Below are 19,280 nucleotides of genomic sequence, written 5' to 3' on the forward strand. Positions count from 1 at the left end.
TCTACATCTATAACTGGAAACAATTGTTCTAGAGTATGCTCATGTGTCTAGATCTCCGTCTAAACAGAAAGAACAAGTTTTACTTGGGATTTTCCCACGGAACCAAGGCGGAATCATGAAAGGTAGGCTTACATGTCAATAAATAAACAGTTTATTTCAAAGCATAAGCTCCTCAAAGATATGTGTCAGATCTGTAAACTGACACTTCCCAGCACTTTGGAAACTCTTATGTACAAATAGGCACGAAATACTTTTAATCGTATTTTTCGGTATATAATGATATGAAGATTAAAATATTAATAATGACTATAATACTAAAGAGAATGGTGAAGCTCCAAAACAATGTGATATAGTGAAAACTACACTCGATGAAGAATCATGAGGTGCAGGTTATCATTTGATATCACACAGGGTGACCCTAAGCAATCCACTTAACCTTTTTGAACACGCATTCCCTTGTTTGTCAGATAAGATGGTTGGGGGATATTATCTCTTAGATTCTTACAACTTTGAAATTCTATGATGCTTTAAAGCACTTTAGAAAAGCATAGGGAACTGTATAATACAGTGTGGTTAACAGAATGCAATGAACATTTTGAGAGAGAAAAAAATGCATTATTAATTATATGAAAGAGGTTATAGGGATGGTATTCCAAAGTGTCTAGGAAAGTGAACCCATGGTAAATCTCCATTATATTTCATATAATGCCTCAGGATTTTAGAGCTGGAAGATAACTTAGGTCATCTATTACATATTTAATTTTATAAATGAGGAAAGTAAGATCAGGGAAGTTAATTTACTTAATGTCACACACAGCAAGTAAATGGTGAGAACTCTGGCAGGATTTAGATAAGTGGTTAACCCTAACTCTGTTAGCCATTTGCAGCAAAGGAAAAAAAAAAGGTTTTGGCAATATCACTAACAGCTAATACTCAATATGATGGGAAAAAATTTGTAAGAAATGTAATTGTCAATATCTTCCAAACATAGTGTTCTTATAAATGAATAAAAAGTTAATCAAATAATAGAAAATCATGTAAAAATAATGCCCATGCAAGTCAAGAAAAAATAAAATGTGATTAAGAGGTGATATCAGCAAGATGGAAGGCTAGGAGATCTTGATGCTTTTCTTCCCCTCAAAAACAACAGAAACAGTAAATAAATAACTATGCACCCATGAAAAAAGCATGGGGAAAGCTCTGAACTAGAGTGAAGAAGCAGCAAAAATTCTTCAAAGCTCAAAAACTGAGGATGCTACATAAAAATACAATAAGCATTTTGACCTGAGTCACCCCATCCCACAGTCCAGAAGAGCTTGACTCCAGGTAGGATCCCCTCAGAAGAGTTTTATCCAATGGAGAAAAAGAGCAGGAGAACCCTAGTAAGCCTCACAGTTATGGACATGTGTGGCCTTTACTCCTGAGGTTTTCCACATTCTGTGCCAAACTGATCCCAGCTGATGGAGCTGCCTCGACATACCCCTCTGTGTCTGCTCCCCTGGATTGGAGCTGTCAGTGTGGTGAGACCTGCCCCCAGGATCTCCAGTCAATGCTGTATGCCACTGTCCATGATCAAGTAGCCGCAGGGCCTTATCCTGTATGAGACAGAGCAGCTGCTTTGAGCCCTAGCCTCCTGGTCCTTGGTTGTAGCTCTGAACCATCCTTACCGGGGCCATGCTGCCACTTCCCTAAGCTCTGGCCCCCCAGATTCCAGGTCATGGCTCCCACCCCTCATTGCCCAGCTGATCTGCTGCTACTCTGAGCTCCTCTCCCTAGGTCCTGACACCCAGCTTTAGTGGGTCACCACTGGAGATATGCTGCTGCTGTCCTTCACCTGCCATCTGGGGCCAGAGTTGGGACTTTGACCTGCTGTCCCAAGGCTGTGCTATTACTGCACCCACCCTCTGAGCCCAAGACACCACTGCATCTTGTCATCCCAAGGACCATGGCACGGCTCCATCCTCCCAAGCCAGAGTCACTGCAGCAAGTCCTAGAGACCAAGGTTTTGGTTTCATGACAGATCTGCAAGCACCTGCACCTTAGACACTGATGCCACTGCTACAGCAAGTACACCTGAGCTCCACAAGCCAGGCACATGTGCCTGATCCTAGGATGCCAGCTTGCTAGTGCTCTGAGTACCAGCATGTCAGACCAAATGCCAAGATGAATCTTCTTGGCTAGAACTTCCTCCTCCAGTCAGAGGAGAAAAAAGAATGAAAATGAGTGAAGAAACCCTGTGTGAAGTGTGGGACAACATTAAAAGAAGTAATATTCATGTTATGGGAGTTCCAGGAGGAGAAGAGAGTGAGAGAGAAAGAGACAGAAAACTTATTTAAAGAAATAATGGTTGAAAACTTCCAAAATCTGGGGAAAGGTATAGGTGTCCAGGTACACAAAGTTCAAAGATCTTCAAACAAATACAACCCAAAGAGATCTTCACCAAGACTAGTTAAATCAAGCTCTCAAAAATCAAAGACAAAAAAAGAAAACTTAAAAAGCTGCAGAAGAAAAAGACTAATTACATACAAGGGAATCCAAGTAAGTCTATCAGTAGATTTCTCAGTAAAAATCTTGCAAGCCAGCAGAGAATAGGATGATATATTCAAAGTCCTCAAAGAAAAAAAAAACAAAAACTGTCAGCCAAGAATACTTTACCCAGAAGAGTTGTCCTACAGAAATGGAGAGATAAATTAACAAAAGCTGAGGGAATTCACCACCACTAAACCTGATTTATAAGAAATGCTAAAGGGAGTTTTTTAAGCTGAAATGAAAGGACATTACTTATAGCATGAAACTTATCAAAGTGCAAAATTCACTGCTGACGGAAATTGTGTAGTCAGATTCAAAATACTCAATTAGGCAATGGTGTTGTATAAGTCATTTTGAACTCTAACATACAGGTTAAGAGACAGAAGTGTTAAAAATAACCATAGCTACAATATTTTATTAATTGATATATAATATAAAATGTGTAAACTGGGACATCAACTGCATAAACGTGTGTGGGAGGGCAAATCTGTAGAACTTTTTTATGTAACTGAAGTTAAGTTGTTATCACCTTAAAATAGAAGGTTATAGTTCTAAGATATGTTATGAAAATTTTGCAGTAACCACAAAGCAAAAACCTGTAATAGATACACAAACAGACAATGAACCAAAGCAGAATACTACAAAAAAATCATTAACGTAGAGTAAGAGAGGAAGTGAGCAACAAAGGAACTACAGAATAATCAGAGAGTAATTAAAATGGTGATACTATGTCCTTACCAATCAATACTTACTTTAAGTGTCAATAGTTTAAATTCTCCAATTAAAAGACAAAAAGTGGTTGGGAAAAAACCAAGACCCAACACTTCATTGCCTATAAAACTCACCTCAGAGTTTCAGAACATTCATAGATTGAAAGTAAATGGATGGAAGAAGATAAGTCCATGCAAGTAGAAACCAAAAGAAAACAGGGGTGGTTATATTTGTATAAGACAAAATAGACTTCAAGTCAAAAACTGCAACAAGAGACAAAGAAGGTCATTATATAATGATTAAGGGTCAATTCATCCAGAGGATATAATAATTATAAATATATACACATGCAATACTGGAGCACCTAAACATATATTAAACAATTGCTCATACATCTGAAGACAAAAATACACAGCAAAACAATAATAGTAGGGGACTTTAATACCCCACTTTCAACAATTGATAAGTCATCCAGATAGAAAATCAGCAAGGAATCAATGCAACATCCATTTGAATCATGTTTTAGACCACATGGACCCAACAGACGTATATTGAACATTCCACCCAACAGCAACAGAATATACCTTCTCGACTGCACACAGAACATTCTCCAGGATAGATCATATGTTAGGACACAAAACAAGTCTCAATAAATTCAAGCAGATCGAAATTATATCTTAAGTCACTTGAGAACCAGTACCTAAGAATTCCTGGAAATACTTTTTCCAAAAGTATGGTCACTCTGGTAAGTGGCACTTTTATAAGTACCTTTTCATTTGGAGAAGGTAGAGTGGCATATTATGGTATAAACATTTGGCAATACAGCAGGGCTGAATAGTATCCTTCTCTTTATTTAAGGAGCGCTGAGTCTGTGAACTGCCTCATGTCTGGGCACTGGCTGAGTACGCCTCTTTAGATTTGTGGTTCAATTCTTCATACATAGAGTTTGTTTTGGTGATATACATCAAATGAGACTTGAATAAGATACCCATGTATTTCAGTCATGAGCACAAGAGTGTTAATTAGCCACTGCCAAATGTCAATTTATTCTGATTACTGTTAATTTATAGTGCAACTAAGAAGTTCTGATATATTAACTTGATTTAATATAGGCCATCATGAAATGCAGGTTGTAATTAACCAACAAAGTGAACTTCTAGAATCTACTTCCAGCTGCTTGAGCCAATATATTAAATCCAAAATCGTTTGCTAGTGTACTCATATCAGGAGTTGACCCAATCCAACATTACATCCATTTTATTTTGATTGAATACAATCAAATTTTTTCTCTTTTTCTTGATAGGAATTGGCAAAATCTTGCAATTTTACATTTCCTTCCAGGTCACATTTTGTATCTCTTCGTCTGGAATTGCTGGGATTTGAACCTAGTTATAGGTCTAGAACTAATGATGGATAGTAGGTACACTCCCTACAAGGCATCTCTCTCAGGATAGATAATTACAGGCTTCTTTTTTTTCTTTCAAGAAAAGAGCTAGTTCCACCAGCAAAGGAGGCTCAGTAGAATGTGGAGGTTGAAAGTCCTCAGCACAATTGAAATCTACCTAAGTGTCTCCCTTTCAATTTTCAAAGTTCTATTCATTGTGAATGAATAGCAAACTTTTAATGAAGACACTCATTAAGGATTTCATTTAATTTATATTATAATTCAATGAATTGCAGGATTAGATTTCTAGTTTGGTTTCAGAAACTTCAACTTGCAGATATAAAATATAAGGGATTGGTTCTGGTCAAAAACAGAAGTCCTACAAAACATGAGCTTTTCCCGTAAGTTCTCCATCACAGTTAAAAATACCTACCACTCCCCTACAGCCTTCTATTCTTTTTTTTCCACTCTACCAGGAACTTGGTCACCCCACCCTGAAACCACCAATGCATTTAACCCCAAGAGATTACAGGTCAGAATTTAAGTAAACTGATTTTGCTGCTGCAGTGAATAGACAGTGTCCCATTCATTATTACCAATGTTGATGCATTTAAATCTGATCATAGCAGAGAACTGATTCTAGATCCCCATCTTTAGATTTTGTTCTTTTAGAACTGCTACTGGTACTAAAGAGATTATTGTTCTACATTTGGCCAGGAAACAATAATAGCAATAATTAATAACAATAATATGAGTACTACATGAATAAGATGTTTAATTAATAGGAGTTAGGACTTATGCAAATGTGGAATGAATTGTGGCATTGAAGATCTGGAAGAAGGAGTCAGAGGTTGAGAAAGAGTCATCAATTGCTTTATCTTCAAATACTGAAGCAGGTGGAAATACCAAAACATGTGTGGGTAGTTTGAGCAGTCATGAGGATTTGGTCACCAAAGTGGAACCATGAAGTAGGAGACAGAGAAATCTGTGAAGCTCCCACATTAGTTTATGCTTCCCTGTCTGATACCATCATGAGAGACCACCATAGTCTACAAGAATAATAATGTGTTTCAGTTCCCTTCTGCACTTTAATCTTATATGAATTTCTCTCACTGGTAAACTTTAAGCTGGAATCATGCAAAGAAGGTAATTCTTAGAAACATAGGTACAAGACTTGAGTAAAAGTGGAAGTGCAACTGTTAACAGCCCCTTGTATGACTCAATAAGAGGTTCAGCTTTTCCTTTGGAGATGCATCAAAGTCTTTAGACTTTTCTTCATAAAGCCTTCTAGTTTCAGAATCCAGTCTTACCTGGTTCCTGGGACAAGAATCCTGACAATGGGAACTCAACCAGGGGTTTGATGATCATATCAACCATCTCTATCTCCTTGAGTATGCCCTTTAGGAATGCAAGCAGTCAGAGGGGGCAGGGAATGTGCTCTTTGTGAGGAGTTCTTTGTGAATTCTAGCCTTCAGTGAACTTACCCCTCTAATGGAGAAACATAATACAGCATGATGAATCAGAGATTCTGAAAACAAGTGCAAATCAAGATAGTTCACATTTTAGTAATGCAAAAACATATTCTGGAAGTTGTGTGCTGGGGTTCATTTGTACCAGCTTATAAGAGCCAGTGATTAAATGTTCAGGAATTTTGCAAGCTGATTGATATTATAAGCTTGAATTAGACTTGGTGCTAGTAGTTATGAAAATTTAGAAATACTATAAATCAGAACTATTTTCCCTCTGAAGACCCAGTTGTTACATATTTACCAGCAAACCATTGTACACTGCATATCCTACTAGACAGACCCCTTTCCAGCTTCAAGTTCTAAATAGGATCAATGTACTTAAGCTGTAAATAATTTGATTATATTAAATTAAACTAAACTGTCTTTTAAAGTCAGTAATTCTGATTGACATTTAAGTAATTAACTATTAGAATTTATTAATGTGGAAAGTTCATTTTAAAACACAATTTTAGGTTAAATCTCATGGAGATAACAGGTAGGCTGCATGAAAATGGAGTTAATTGAAGCCATTCAAAAAACAGTTAAGTAACATTTTTTAAATAGTATTTTATTTTGTAAATCACAACATGCTCTCCTGTTATGATCCTTGCAAATATTTTGAATACATACCTAGGAAAACCAGACATTGTGTATGTATAATGCAGTAGGAATAATAATTATGCAATTTCATGTCAAATCAATTTGTCAGATATGATGGATCTTTCAAATAATGTTTTTGTTAATACAAAACTTGAGTTAAAAATGAGTAACTAGTTAATTAGTCTTAGGTTCTTCAGGCTGCGTATTTATATTTTGGTTGAACTCCCTTAGCAGTTTGTTAAAATTTAGGTAATCTTTCATTTGGCTTTTTACAGTTAAAAGATAAAATGGGAGAAATACTAAATTTGGATGAATATTTTTGCATGTCTGTGTTAACAGCTTTATTGGTGTATACATTACAAACCATAAAATTTACCCATTGTAAGTGTACAGTTCAATGACATTTAGTAAATTTAAGAAGTTGTGTAATCATCATCACAATCCACTTTTATAAAATTTCTATTATACAAAAAAATACATCTTTGAGCTTGTTTTTCATTAACCCCCACTCCCAACCCCAGACAACCAGTGACCTGTTTTCTGTATTTCTAAATTTATCTATTCTGAATATTGAGTATAAATGGAATCATATAATATGTGACCATTTGTATCTGGTTTCTTACACTTTGTAAAATATTTTGAGGTTCATTCATGTAGAAGATATATCAGTATTTCATTCCTTTTTATTGCTGAATAGTATTCTGTTGCATAGGTCTAACACATTTAATCACCCATTCACCAGTTGATGGATATTTGGATTCATCAATATACTATTAGCTAACATGAATAATAATGCTATGAACATGCACATGCAAATCTTGGTATAGACATATGTTTTAATATTTCTTGCGTAGATTGCTAGAGAGTGGAATTGTAGTGTTTTTGATAAGCATGTGTTTAACATTTTCAGAGAGTAACATTGTTTTCTAAGGTGACCATATTATTTTACATTCCCACTATGTAAGAGGATTCCCACACTTGATATTTGTCTTAATGAAATATGTACCAGATTTGTACATTAAAAGCTACAAAATGTATAGCTTCATCCCACAAATTGTGATATGTTGTGTTTTCATTTTAATTCAGATTAAAATAATCTTTAATTTTCCCTTTAATTTCTTATTTGGCTCATTTAGAAGTGTCCCTTTTAGTTTCCACTTACTTGGGAGTTTTCCCATTATCTTTTTGTTACTGAGTTCTTTTTATATTCCATTGGGCTCAGAAAACATTCTTAGTACACTTAGTATGATTATCTTTTTTAAAAACTGTTGAGACTTGTTTTGTAGCCCAGTATATGGTGTCTCATGAAGAGTATTCCTTGTGTACTTGAAAAAATTGTTTGGAATGTCCTATATGTGTCAATGAAGTAGAATTGGTTGACAGTGTTGCTCAAGTCTTCTGTACCCTTGTTGATTTATTTTTCAGTTGTTCTGTTAATTATTGAGAGTGAGATATTGTAATCTCTATTCCCTTTGAAGTATCTATTTCTCCATTTCAATTCTGTCACTATCTGCTTTATTTAGTTAGAGGTTTTGTTGTTAGGCTTACATATGCATCTTATTATTGTATTGACCCTTTTAATCATCATGAAATGCCTCTCTTTACCTTTAGTAATATAGCTCATTTTAAAATAAATTTTGTTTGATATTAATGTAGCTACTCCAACTCTCTAATGGTTGCTGCTTGGTGATGAAATTTTTCCAGACTTTTGCTTTCAACCTATTTATGTCTTTGAATTGAACGTGTGTCTCTTACAGACAGCATGTAGCTGGATCTTGTTCTTTATCTGGTTTTATAATTTCTGCCTTTTGAGTTGGGTAGTTAAACTATTCAAACAATATAATCATTCATTTGCTTGGATTTATGTCTGCCATATGTTATTTATTTTGTATTTACCTTTTTTTGTTGCTCTGTTCTTCCTTTTCTGCATTCTTGGTGTTGAGCAAGTATTTTTTAGTGTTTTCACTATTTAATAACTTTGTTGATTTTTTTTACTCTATTATTTTGACTCACTTGCTTACAGACTGTTCTAAGGATTACAGTATGCATCTTAATATATCAAAATCTAATTCAGAATAATTCTTACTTATTTCTGATGAAAAATAGAGCCTTTGTTCCAAGATATTTCCTGCCCCCCAGCTTTCAGCTATTTTTGTAAAATATATTGATGTATGTTATACAGTGCTACAGTTATTGATTGACATCTCTTTTAAAGTTAAGAAAAGAAAAAAACTGTATTTGTAGAGTCCTCAGTTACAACCTACATACTTACCATTTCTGGTACCTTTTTTTCATGTATAAAGTACCATCTGCTGTATTCCTTTTAGCTATAAGTAATTACTTTAGTATTTCTTGTAAGCTAGGTCTGCTAGCAACAAATTATCTTTTTATGTATCTTTATTTCTCTTTACTTTTGAAGGATAGCTTTGCTATATAGAATTCTTTTACAGTTTTTTCCCTTTCAGCATTTAAAAAATAACGATTTTATTGACATATAGTACACATACCATCAAGTACATCATCTTCAAAGTACAATTCAGTGTTTTTCAGTATATTTACAAATTTACACCTTGATTACCACTATCTAATTTCAGAATGTTTTCTACACCTGGAAAGAAACTCCATATCCATTAGCAGCCATTCCCCACTGCCCCCTGTCTCCATTCCCTGGAAAGTGCTAGTCTTACTTTCTGTCTCTCTAAATTTTCCCATTTTGGTTAATTCACATAAATATAACAGTACAACACATGGCCTTTTGTAACTGAGTTCTTTAACTCACGGTATTCTTACGTTTTTATCCATTTTGTGTCATATAACAATTCATTCCTTTCTATAGCTGGATAATCCATTATTTAATATATTTTATTTATCCATTTATCAGTGTATAGAAATTTTGGTTGTTTCTAGCTGTTGAATAGTATGAATAATGCAGCTCTGAATGCTCCTGTGGAAGTTTTTGTGTGGACTTACGTTTTCATTTTCCTGGGTATAATACCTGGGAATGGAATTGCTGAGTCATATGGTAACTTAGCGTTTTGAGAAACTACACAGTATGTCATAGAGGTGGGCTCACCTTGTGGCACTTTGACGTATGTATCATTACTCTGCCTCTGACTTTCATTGTTTCTGATAAGCAGTCAGTTTTCAGTTGCTTTTTCTTTTCTCCTTGTTTTTGACTTTCAAAAGTTTGACTATGATGTATCTAGGAGTGAATATCCAAGAAATTCAATCCTAGACACATCATACATCCAAGAGATCTTGGTGTTCCTCCCCCTTGGTTTTCATTGTCTTTCTTGCATCTATCTATCCAAGATGTAATATTTTTTTAATAATATTTGGGAAGATTTAGGTCATTAGTTCTTCAAAAGACTTTCTGTGCCCTTTTCACTACGTGTTCTACTTTGGAACTCCCATTACGTGTATGTTAATACACCTACTATTATCCCATAAGTCTCTTGAGACTGAGATCATTTTGTCTTTCAGTCTTTTTCTCTCTGTTCTTCTGAGTGGTAATTTCAATGATCTATCTTCAAGTTCACTGATTAATTTTCCAGTTCAGATCTACTGTTGAGCTCAGTTATTGTACGTTTCAACTTTTGAATTTCCATTTGATTTGTTTTCATAGTTGGTATATCTTTCTTGAGATTACTTTGGTGAGATGAATAATTGTCATATTTTCTTTCAATTCTTTAAACATAGTTTTCTTTAATTTTTTGAATATATTTCATATAGCTGCTCTAACGTCTCTCTGTTACATCCAAATCTGAAACCACTTGGAATCAATTTCTATTCAGTGCTTTTTTCCCTTAGTATTGGTCATATTTTCTGTTTCTTTGCTTCTCAATTTTTTTGTTAAAACCTGGAAGTTTTAGGCAATGTATTGAAATGTATGGATTTGAGGGTTTTATTTCCCTTGCTGATTTTTTAGGAAGTAAAATAGTTCTCCTTTGCTTGTTTCCCTTTTTTTTTTAAGTTTGAAAGATTTTCACACATTCAACACAATGTTTGTAATGTAATTGGAATTTGTGTAGCATAGTAACAACCTAAACAGAAAGTTTACAATCCTGCTGAACCTGTTGTGTATTGCACCCATATTCTACCCCTAGGCATCTCTAACTCCTCATGTATCTTAAATTAAATTTTTAAAATTTCCTTGATTTTCTTTACTTAGCCATATATATATATGCATAAGTAAAATATATGCCTTTTTATTTTTATTTTTTTACTCTATAAAAATGCTGTCATTATATATATAGTCATTGTCAAATGTCTTTCTTGGGGAAAATTGTGATTCTTAAGTTTACCTCTATATTGATATATTTGATTGTTCTTTAAAAATTTTCACTGATACGTAGTATTCCACAATGCCTGTCTAGTTCTCTTGATTGATATGGCTGTTTCTAAATTTTTGCAATTGTGAACAGTGCTGCTTTGAATACTCTTTGTGTGTGTGTCTCATTGTACACATGCACAGACATTTCTCTAAAGTATAAACCTAAAGTATTGCTTGATCGTTAGGTATAAACAAATGCAACTTTACAAGATAAAACTAACTTTCCCCCATAAAGTGGTTGTACCTATGTAACCTCCTATCAGCAATACATGAGAATTCTAGGTGTTCCATATTCTTGCTCTGACTTAGTATATTAGTTGTGTTTCTAGTAGGCAAGCTAAAAATAAAACTTTTGCAAAAATCCCCCTTATTACTTTGGATTTCATATCATTGGTTAGCGTTGTCTTATAACCATGTGTATATAAACCCATCACTTGAAAAGACAATAGGATAATATGATCATTGCTCTTCTATGCTGTCCAGTATGGTGCCACCTTCCTCATGTGATTATTTAGTTCCTCAGTTGCACTAGCCACAATACAAAGGCTCAATAGTCACATGTAGCATGAGGCTACCAAATTGGACAGCACAGATATAGAACATTTTCATGATTACTTAATGTTCTATTGGATAGAAGTTATTTAGACAATCAACCTTCACTGAAGCTTGTAGGTGAGACTAGATATCCGAGTAAAATTGGGGCTCTGGAAAAGGGCTGGATAGATGCTTGGTTTTCTAGGGAAATAGTGTCTACTACATGAACTTACTTATACAGTAAGCCATTTACAAAATGTGCATGTAGATTAACAGAGATTACTGCTGTGTTTATCTTTTAAGCAGCAAAGGATCATATTTATTACATCCATTGCAGGTACCTAAATTATCATTCTGTTGGTATGGTTATTATGGAGATTTTGTGAGGTTGATTAATTCAAGAAATGTTGAATTCTTCAAGCAAAACTGGGAATAATAAGGTGTGTAGTGAGTCTGGGTGGTTAGCCGAGATGCATCAAAATTGGCAGGAGTGGTGAATTACATGTAACAAGCACTCAACAGAATACTTTGTCTGCATAGAGTGCCATATATAAAGAAAATGACAGTACCACAGAAGCCTCCTGAGATTTTTCTTTCCCCTGGGCTTTCCGTCATAGGAAACTCATTCATCTGAGGTTAGTCTGAACAGGGGAGAGTTGAAAATTATACTTGATGCCACTGAGGCAGAAGGGCGTTATAGAAGAACTGAATCATAATTTCAAGAAAGAAGCATAATTGGTTACTCCAGGGTTACATTTTTGTTCACCCTTTCATTGACATTGAAGCAGAGAAATTATATTGCCTTCTGGGTCTAGTGCCCTGTTCTGCACTCCAAGAGGAATAGCTCCTGCCAGTTCTTTTAGATATTAAAGAAGGGACACCAAAACTTAAATTCCAAGGCAATTAAGCCTACTTAAGTTGAATAGGACAGTTGAAACATGCTAAAATTAGAAAACATCAAATAATTAGAATAAAAGTCTAAATTTGTAGTACTGGCAGTAAAATAAACCAGATCATTAAAAGGTCGATGGAATGGCTGACAGCATAGTGATATAATGCAGCCCATCTACCAGACAGTTAAACCCTCAGGGGAGCGAGACTCCTTTGAGGGAAGCACGTGAAGACAATAGATCACAGCCAACTCCTAAAGCTGCAGCTGCTTTCACTCTTCTAGAAACTTTGAAGTTACCTTTGATTTTTTTAAAATCTTCCTTTTATTCTCAACTTTTTTTCCCTTCATAATATCTCTGGTATTCATCCTTTCTGGTTAGTCAGGGTTCTCCAGAGAAACAGAATTAATAGGATATATACATGGAGAGAGAACGAACTTAAAAAACATTGGCTCACATGGTGGTGGGGAGTGGCAGGTCCAAATCTACAGGGCAGGCCGGCAGCCTGGCAATTCAGGTCGGATTCGATACTGGAGCCTTGGCTCTGAATCACACAGGGCACCAGGCCGGGAGCTCAGGCAGGCTTTCTGTGTTGCATTCTTGAGGAGAATTCCTTCTTCTTTGGGAAATCTCAGTCTTTGCTCTTAAGGCTTTCAACTGGTTTGATGAGGCCCACCCATATTCTAGACGGTAATCTGCTTTACTCAAAGCCAACTGATTTTAATATTCTAAATGTTAATTACATCTAAAAATGCCTTAACAGCAGCCTCTCGACTGTATTTGACCGAAAAGCTGAGCACACAGCCTTGCCCAGTTAACACATAAAATTAACCATCACACTTCCCTTTCCATTTTTGTATATTCACCCTTAACTTATGTTCTCACCATCTCATGCTTTGAATGATTGAAACAGACCCAAACCCACCCCAGGCTACTGGTTTCTCCTACTAGTTTCTCCATTCATTAATTCGCCTTATGCTATTGCCATATTCCTAGAATATTTGTTCCTTGAAGTTGGCCGTTCTCTCTCCCAGACTATCAAACTACGCTGATGGCCATTTGCTCTCTGACTCCCCCCTGCACTCCATTCATGGTGGTCTCACTCTTCCCCATGAGTGGCTCATTCTGTGCTGGTCATATCTAGTTGGGCTGACCTGTTTCTTCCTTTAATTGTCTAATATTCTCCCTATTATGGGTCCATTCAAATTATAACTGCTCCAATTCCCATGATGATCTCATACCTTTGGATCATTTATACCATCTGTCACCAGTAACTTAGGGGTTAGCATTTAGTTTTTCCCTAGGTGTTTAATAGGAATTATTTTTGTCTTCTGAATCAATTGTAAGGTACTTGAATTAGGAATTGTGTTTCATTGCTCTTGTGTGCACCACTTTACCTAGATCAGTACTAGACAGTGTTGGCATGAAGGAGATGACTTGGCCATTCATTGATTATGGCAAAAAGAAATTGGAACATTGTGCAATTAAGCTTAAACAATGCATAAAAGCTACAGTTCGGGACTGAAATAATACAAGGCATTCTGGGCCCTACCTTTTGAACTATTGAATTAGAACCTCTGAGGATGAGCCCATGAAATTATATTTTTTAAAAGCTCCCAGTGATATTTTGATTTTTTAAATCTGAACATGCGTATTCAGGAATTACTAAATAGACTTCCAACTATTTTTTAACACCCTCTTATTTCACAAAATAGTTCTGTGTATTTTCCTTCAAATAGCTCTCACGTACGTCTGTATTGTCCTTGCCTTGCATAAGGCTCCCCTTACTTTCTTACCTGGATTACACTGATAATCCTCTTCACCATTCTCCATCCTTCCCTTCAGGCTCCTCTCCCTCACTACCTCCATAGGGCAGTGTTTGCACTTAAAATTTGCAAATTTGGGCTATGTAAGCATAAAATGCTTTATGTTTTCTCCTGTTCAGGATGAAGTTCAGTCTTCTTTACATGTCTTATAAAGCTGTTCAAGATATACCTGCCTACCTTTATAGCCAAGGTTTCTTCCACTGCCTCCATCCATAATACTAAACTACTCAAAACAGTTGAATCCTCTCTTGAGTCTTTGCCTTTGCACATGCAAAGACTTATGTGCCATAATCCGTGCATTTGTCCAGGTAGTATTTGTTAAATTGATACTATATAGTTTAGGCATTGTCAGACACTAAGTTCTGATATTAAAGATATAGTGTTCTGAATCCTATGAAGACAGGTAAGTAAAAACTCATTTAACAATAGCTACTATGGAGTGAGAACATATTATTTACCAGGATTGGACTAAGCATTTTGCTTGTCATTTTTAACCTTCAGAACCACACTATAGGGAACTGGGCTGGAGTCCAGTTCTTTGGAATCTGGAGTCCACATTCTTAACTACTGTGTTCCTTTGCTGCTGTGTTGAAAGAATTAAGAGGAACCACGATCATATTTGGAGCTTCATAAATTACGTAGTCTCTTTGAGTAACAGGAAAGAAAATTAAATGACATGAGACTGATACTTTCCTTTACACCTTCTTTATGTTGCACTGGGAAATAGTTTACTTATTTCTGTAGCACCATAAATTAGTAAAGTGCCTGCCATGTGGCAGGTACCAAATAAAAACTTGAAAGTTCCAGTTGCTTTCCTTCAGCTGTCTCAGATTCCTTTACCAGCCCTTAACATTTCACCACTGACAGAGCTGAGAATAAATGCTGGTTCTCGTCTTTTATTAATCACTTGTTCTTAAGGAAAGTTATTTAACCTCTTGATCTTAGTTTCCTCATTTGTAAATCTGCAAAATACTATATTTTAGTTTCATTAAAACCTAGCTGTAAGTTTAAGTAGGAAAATGACAATCAGATTTGTGTTTTGGGGTAGTTAACACTAGCAACCGTGCAGTTATCTAAATAGAAGGTATCAGTGGACTAAAATATGATATTAGCAGAGGGTATGGAGAGAAGAAAACTCCTGCATGCTGTGTACGAAGTCTTCTCACCCAATGATGGAAGTAGGACTACTCTTCACAACTACATAGACCTTCACAAAAACCCTAAGTTTAAGAATTCTTCCCTTTATAATTCTCAGTTAATTTGAATCACTGTGAGTCTCAGTGTACTGAACTAAAAGCTTATATGATAACTAAAATAACTTCTTACATAAAATTATATGGTTCTGTAAGGGATGTGATTATTTGCTGGAACAAGAAATATTTAAGTGACTAAAACTGTAATTCTGCTGTATCTATGGGGAATGGCTTTGAATGGTCTCAGTCTTATCTTTTGAAGTAGAGAGTTGAGAGTCTAAAATTAAATAAAGAAGATATAGCAATGAAAACATTTTATTAAAAACCTGGAGGTAAGCAACAGAAGAAATAAATGGAAATGCTTAAAATTGGTCTTTTTAAAGACTGGCCTCAGAGGGCAACAAGATCTCTGAGATGGAGGCATCTCTGCATAAAGACCGGCCTCAGAGGGCAACAAGATCTCTGAGATGGAGGCATCTCTGCAGAGTGGGTCTCTATTCTGATTCTCCCAGGCAGCTCAACCAGATTCTAAATAGACAGGCTTCTGGGACACTCTAACTTGCAGGGGGGAAATTAAGCAAACTTCTAGGAAAGGCTCCCCTTGCAGACAACAGTCCTGAAGTTTGCAGGATATCCAGGGAAAAATATCCCACTATGTGAGAGCTCATCTGTCCCTAATTAGTCAAGAACATTTTTAACTTCCAGTGTTTTACAACAGGGTAGCTTTGAGCATAAATTAATGTCCATTAAAGGAACATATCTACATGTAATCATCATTACAGTAGTCTGAACACTACGCATTTTCAAAGTATGTCTGATTTAATATTCTTTGAAACTTAAGTAAACTTCATAGTACAATTTAAAACTTAATGTCATTTTTGAGATACGCTATTGAATAAATGAAAAATGGCATATGCTTTCCCTTGAATACTGAGTTCTTCTAATCAATAAGATTACTTTTCTTAATATTGAAAATGATGTAGTATGTTGATTAAACTAAAGGAAAATCAATAAAAAATAGATAATTAATGATATGTGAAACCATAACTGAGAACTTATGCCTTCAAATAAGCGAAAGCTTATTTTGATTATAAACATAAGTAAGAATAAGACCTAAAAATTGTCATACCTATTGTGCAATATTATAAGTTTAAAATTAATATGGTAATATGTGATTGGAATTTATTATATTCATCAATACTACATTCATATTTAATACAATTTATAGGAGATAGCTGGAGCAGTGTTATTATAGTAAGAGAAAGGAAAACTATATGTAATATACATCTAAATGCCAGCATTACAATTGAAACTAATAACATGAGATATTTTCCCTAAGGGATTTTCACTGGCTAATTTTTTTAGTAGAACAACATTATTATATTTAGCTAATTCCTATTCACAACCATCTCTGCTGGTGGTCTCTTGGGCTAAAGTTCATAGCTTTTTAAATATAAGTCATTTCAGTCCTTTACAGAACAAGAATTACAATTTTTATGTTAAAAAGAGGCAATATTTTTTAGAGGGAAATTTAAAAATACTAAATATAATTAAAATATTACATAGGCTTTCATTGTAATAAACATCTTACTAATGTATAAAAGGACTCGTATGTTGTCTTGAACGTCTTTTGTGATTTAATGCCAAAATATAAGAAATCAGAGGAGCTCCTCTTCAGACAGTGGATTTTCCATGCACCAGATCTAGCAAGTAAATATAGTCATGAAATTTAAACTATATTCACACTTGTGATATTAATTACAACACATATTAAAAAAAAATCTATACCTAGGAAAAATTCTGAGTCCTTGATAAATTCTAGCTGTTGTAATAGACACTGAAGATATAAACACAAGGACAACATCCTTCTTGCCTCCAAAGGACCCATCATTTGGTAAACAAAAGAGACATAAAAACAGCAAAGTTGTAATTCAACTGACTGTGTCTGGTAAGAACTAAGCACTTTGGAAAACAGTTTTTTAAATGGAAACATGAGAGGATGATGGATGCAAACTCCCAGCATTACAAAGCAACCATCAAAGAGAAAAGTAAGACAGAGGAAGGGAATATAACACCTAAAAGAAAAATAAAACCCACATTCAATCTAGTTTCTGATTGTATGTACCAGAGAATATAACTGGTTTGACAGATTTTCCCAAATCATTTACAGTCTTTTTAAACTGAAACTATGGGAACAATTGCAGCTTCGTGACGTCAAGGAGACATAGTCAAGGAAAGAAGAACTTGTAAACGAGCAGTGTTGTTACACAAAAACTGGTTAAAGTAAGATTTAATCTAGCACATAATATGATTCAAGTTGAATTACTTTTTCTATAATAAATGTTTTATCTTCTTATGTCCTTTCACTTAACTTTTTAATTGTAGATACATTCATACTGTAATGTCAGTATTCAGTGATTTGAGTCAACATTTATGGGCATCCTGTTTCCTCACCAAATATATCTCTAAATTACAAATAGAGTTAGTACCGAAGAGTGGATAAAGGGAATTCCAAGTAATTCAGGTATTTGGACCTGTATTGTGGGAGGGGAAACTCTTCTGCCCTGGTGGTCACCCTCAATAGTCTGATGAAAATTTGTACTGTTAGATGATTGACTATGCAGGAGCTTCAAAAGGGAATCTAATGACTTTGCAGAGTGATCTTAGGTCTTCAAATTCCTTGTACCCATGGGATAACTTCAATTACTCTGTGATTTCATTCTCTTTTTCCTTGACTCAAATGTTGTAAGAATAGGCATAGAATACATGACTTCTAACATTTTAAAACTAACTGTTGAATTTGGTTCAATTATCTTCATTCATTTGGTGTTTGTAAAAGTCTAAGACATTAAAGAAACCCAAATTCAAGTGCGCAGTATTGAAGACATACTTCATAGATAATAAGATAAACTGGTTTGTATGTGGTTATTAATTCTTTATTTCACTGACCTACTTTACTAGGTTCACACTCTAGAGTTGCTGGCATAACCAAATAATTAAAGAATGTAGATTATTTATTTGAATATATCCACCCCCCCAATATAAGTGATAAAAAATTGCATGCTGACATTTAAATAGTAAGATTACCTCATATTAATCATGCAAAATCACATGAAAAAGAAAAAGAGCTCCAATAACTCTAAGATTCAGTTAAAACCTGATGAGACATCTAGATAAAGATTCCATCAGAAGATGAATTTATCCACATTATGAAATGGGTGTTCAAAAGTTAAACATTGGCAGGGTCAATAGAAGCAAGGTCTACAGGTAAAAGACTTGGCCCATGAGTATTCTGATGCCATTGATACCCAGGGTCTACTGTGGTGATGAATATACTATTACTATAGCTTGACTTGATTAAATATTAGATAATCTAACTTTGCTTGATCTTATTCATTACTCACCAAAAAACATATTGATAAATATATATTTCCCTGAGATGTTCTCTATGGTCAAATGGGTACAGCAATCCATATCCCATAAATAATTATGAATTAATAAGTTGAAATTATAATATACTAACAATACAAAATATAATAATATAATAAACACTATACATTCATAAATTTAAATTATAATTTTACTCCTGTATTAAAAACCAGCTTTATATCCACCTATGTCTGATTTGAGAGATATAGCCATCCCTAGGATGCTCTCACCTTCCTAAACATGTAGAACTGAAGGCTGCATTTGCACCATGATTAATCACAAGAAAATGAGTCCTCTGCAGTGAAGCCTGTAAGGAGAGAGAAAGAGATCATCCCTCCTTTTT

This window comes from Manis javanica, chromosome 11 (genome assembly GCF_040802235.1).
Source record: "Manis javanica isolate MJ-LG chromosome 11, MJ_LKY, whole genome shotgun sequence".
Lineage (NCBI taxonomy): Eukaryota > Metazoa > Chordata > Mammalia > Pholidota > Manidae > Manis > Manis javanica.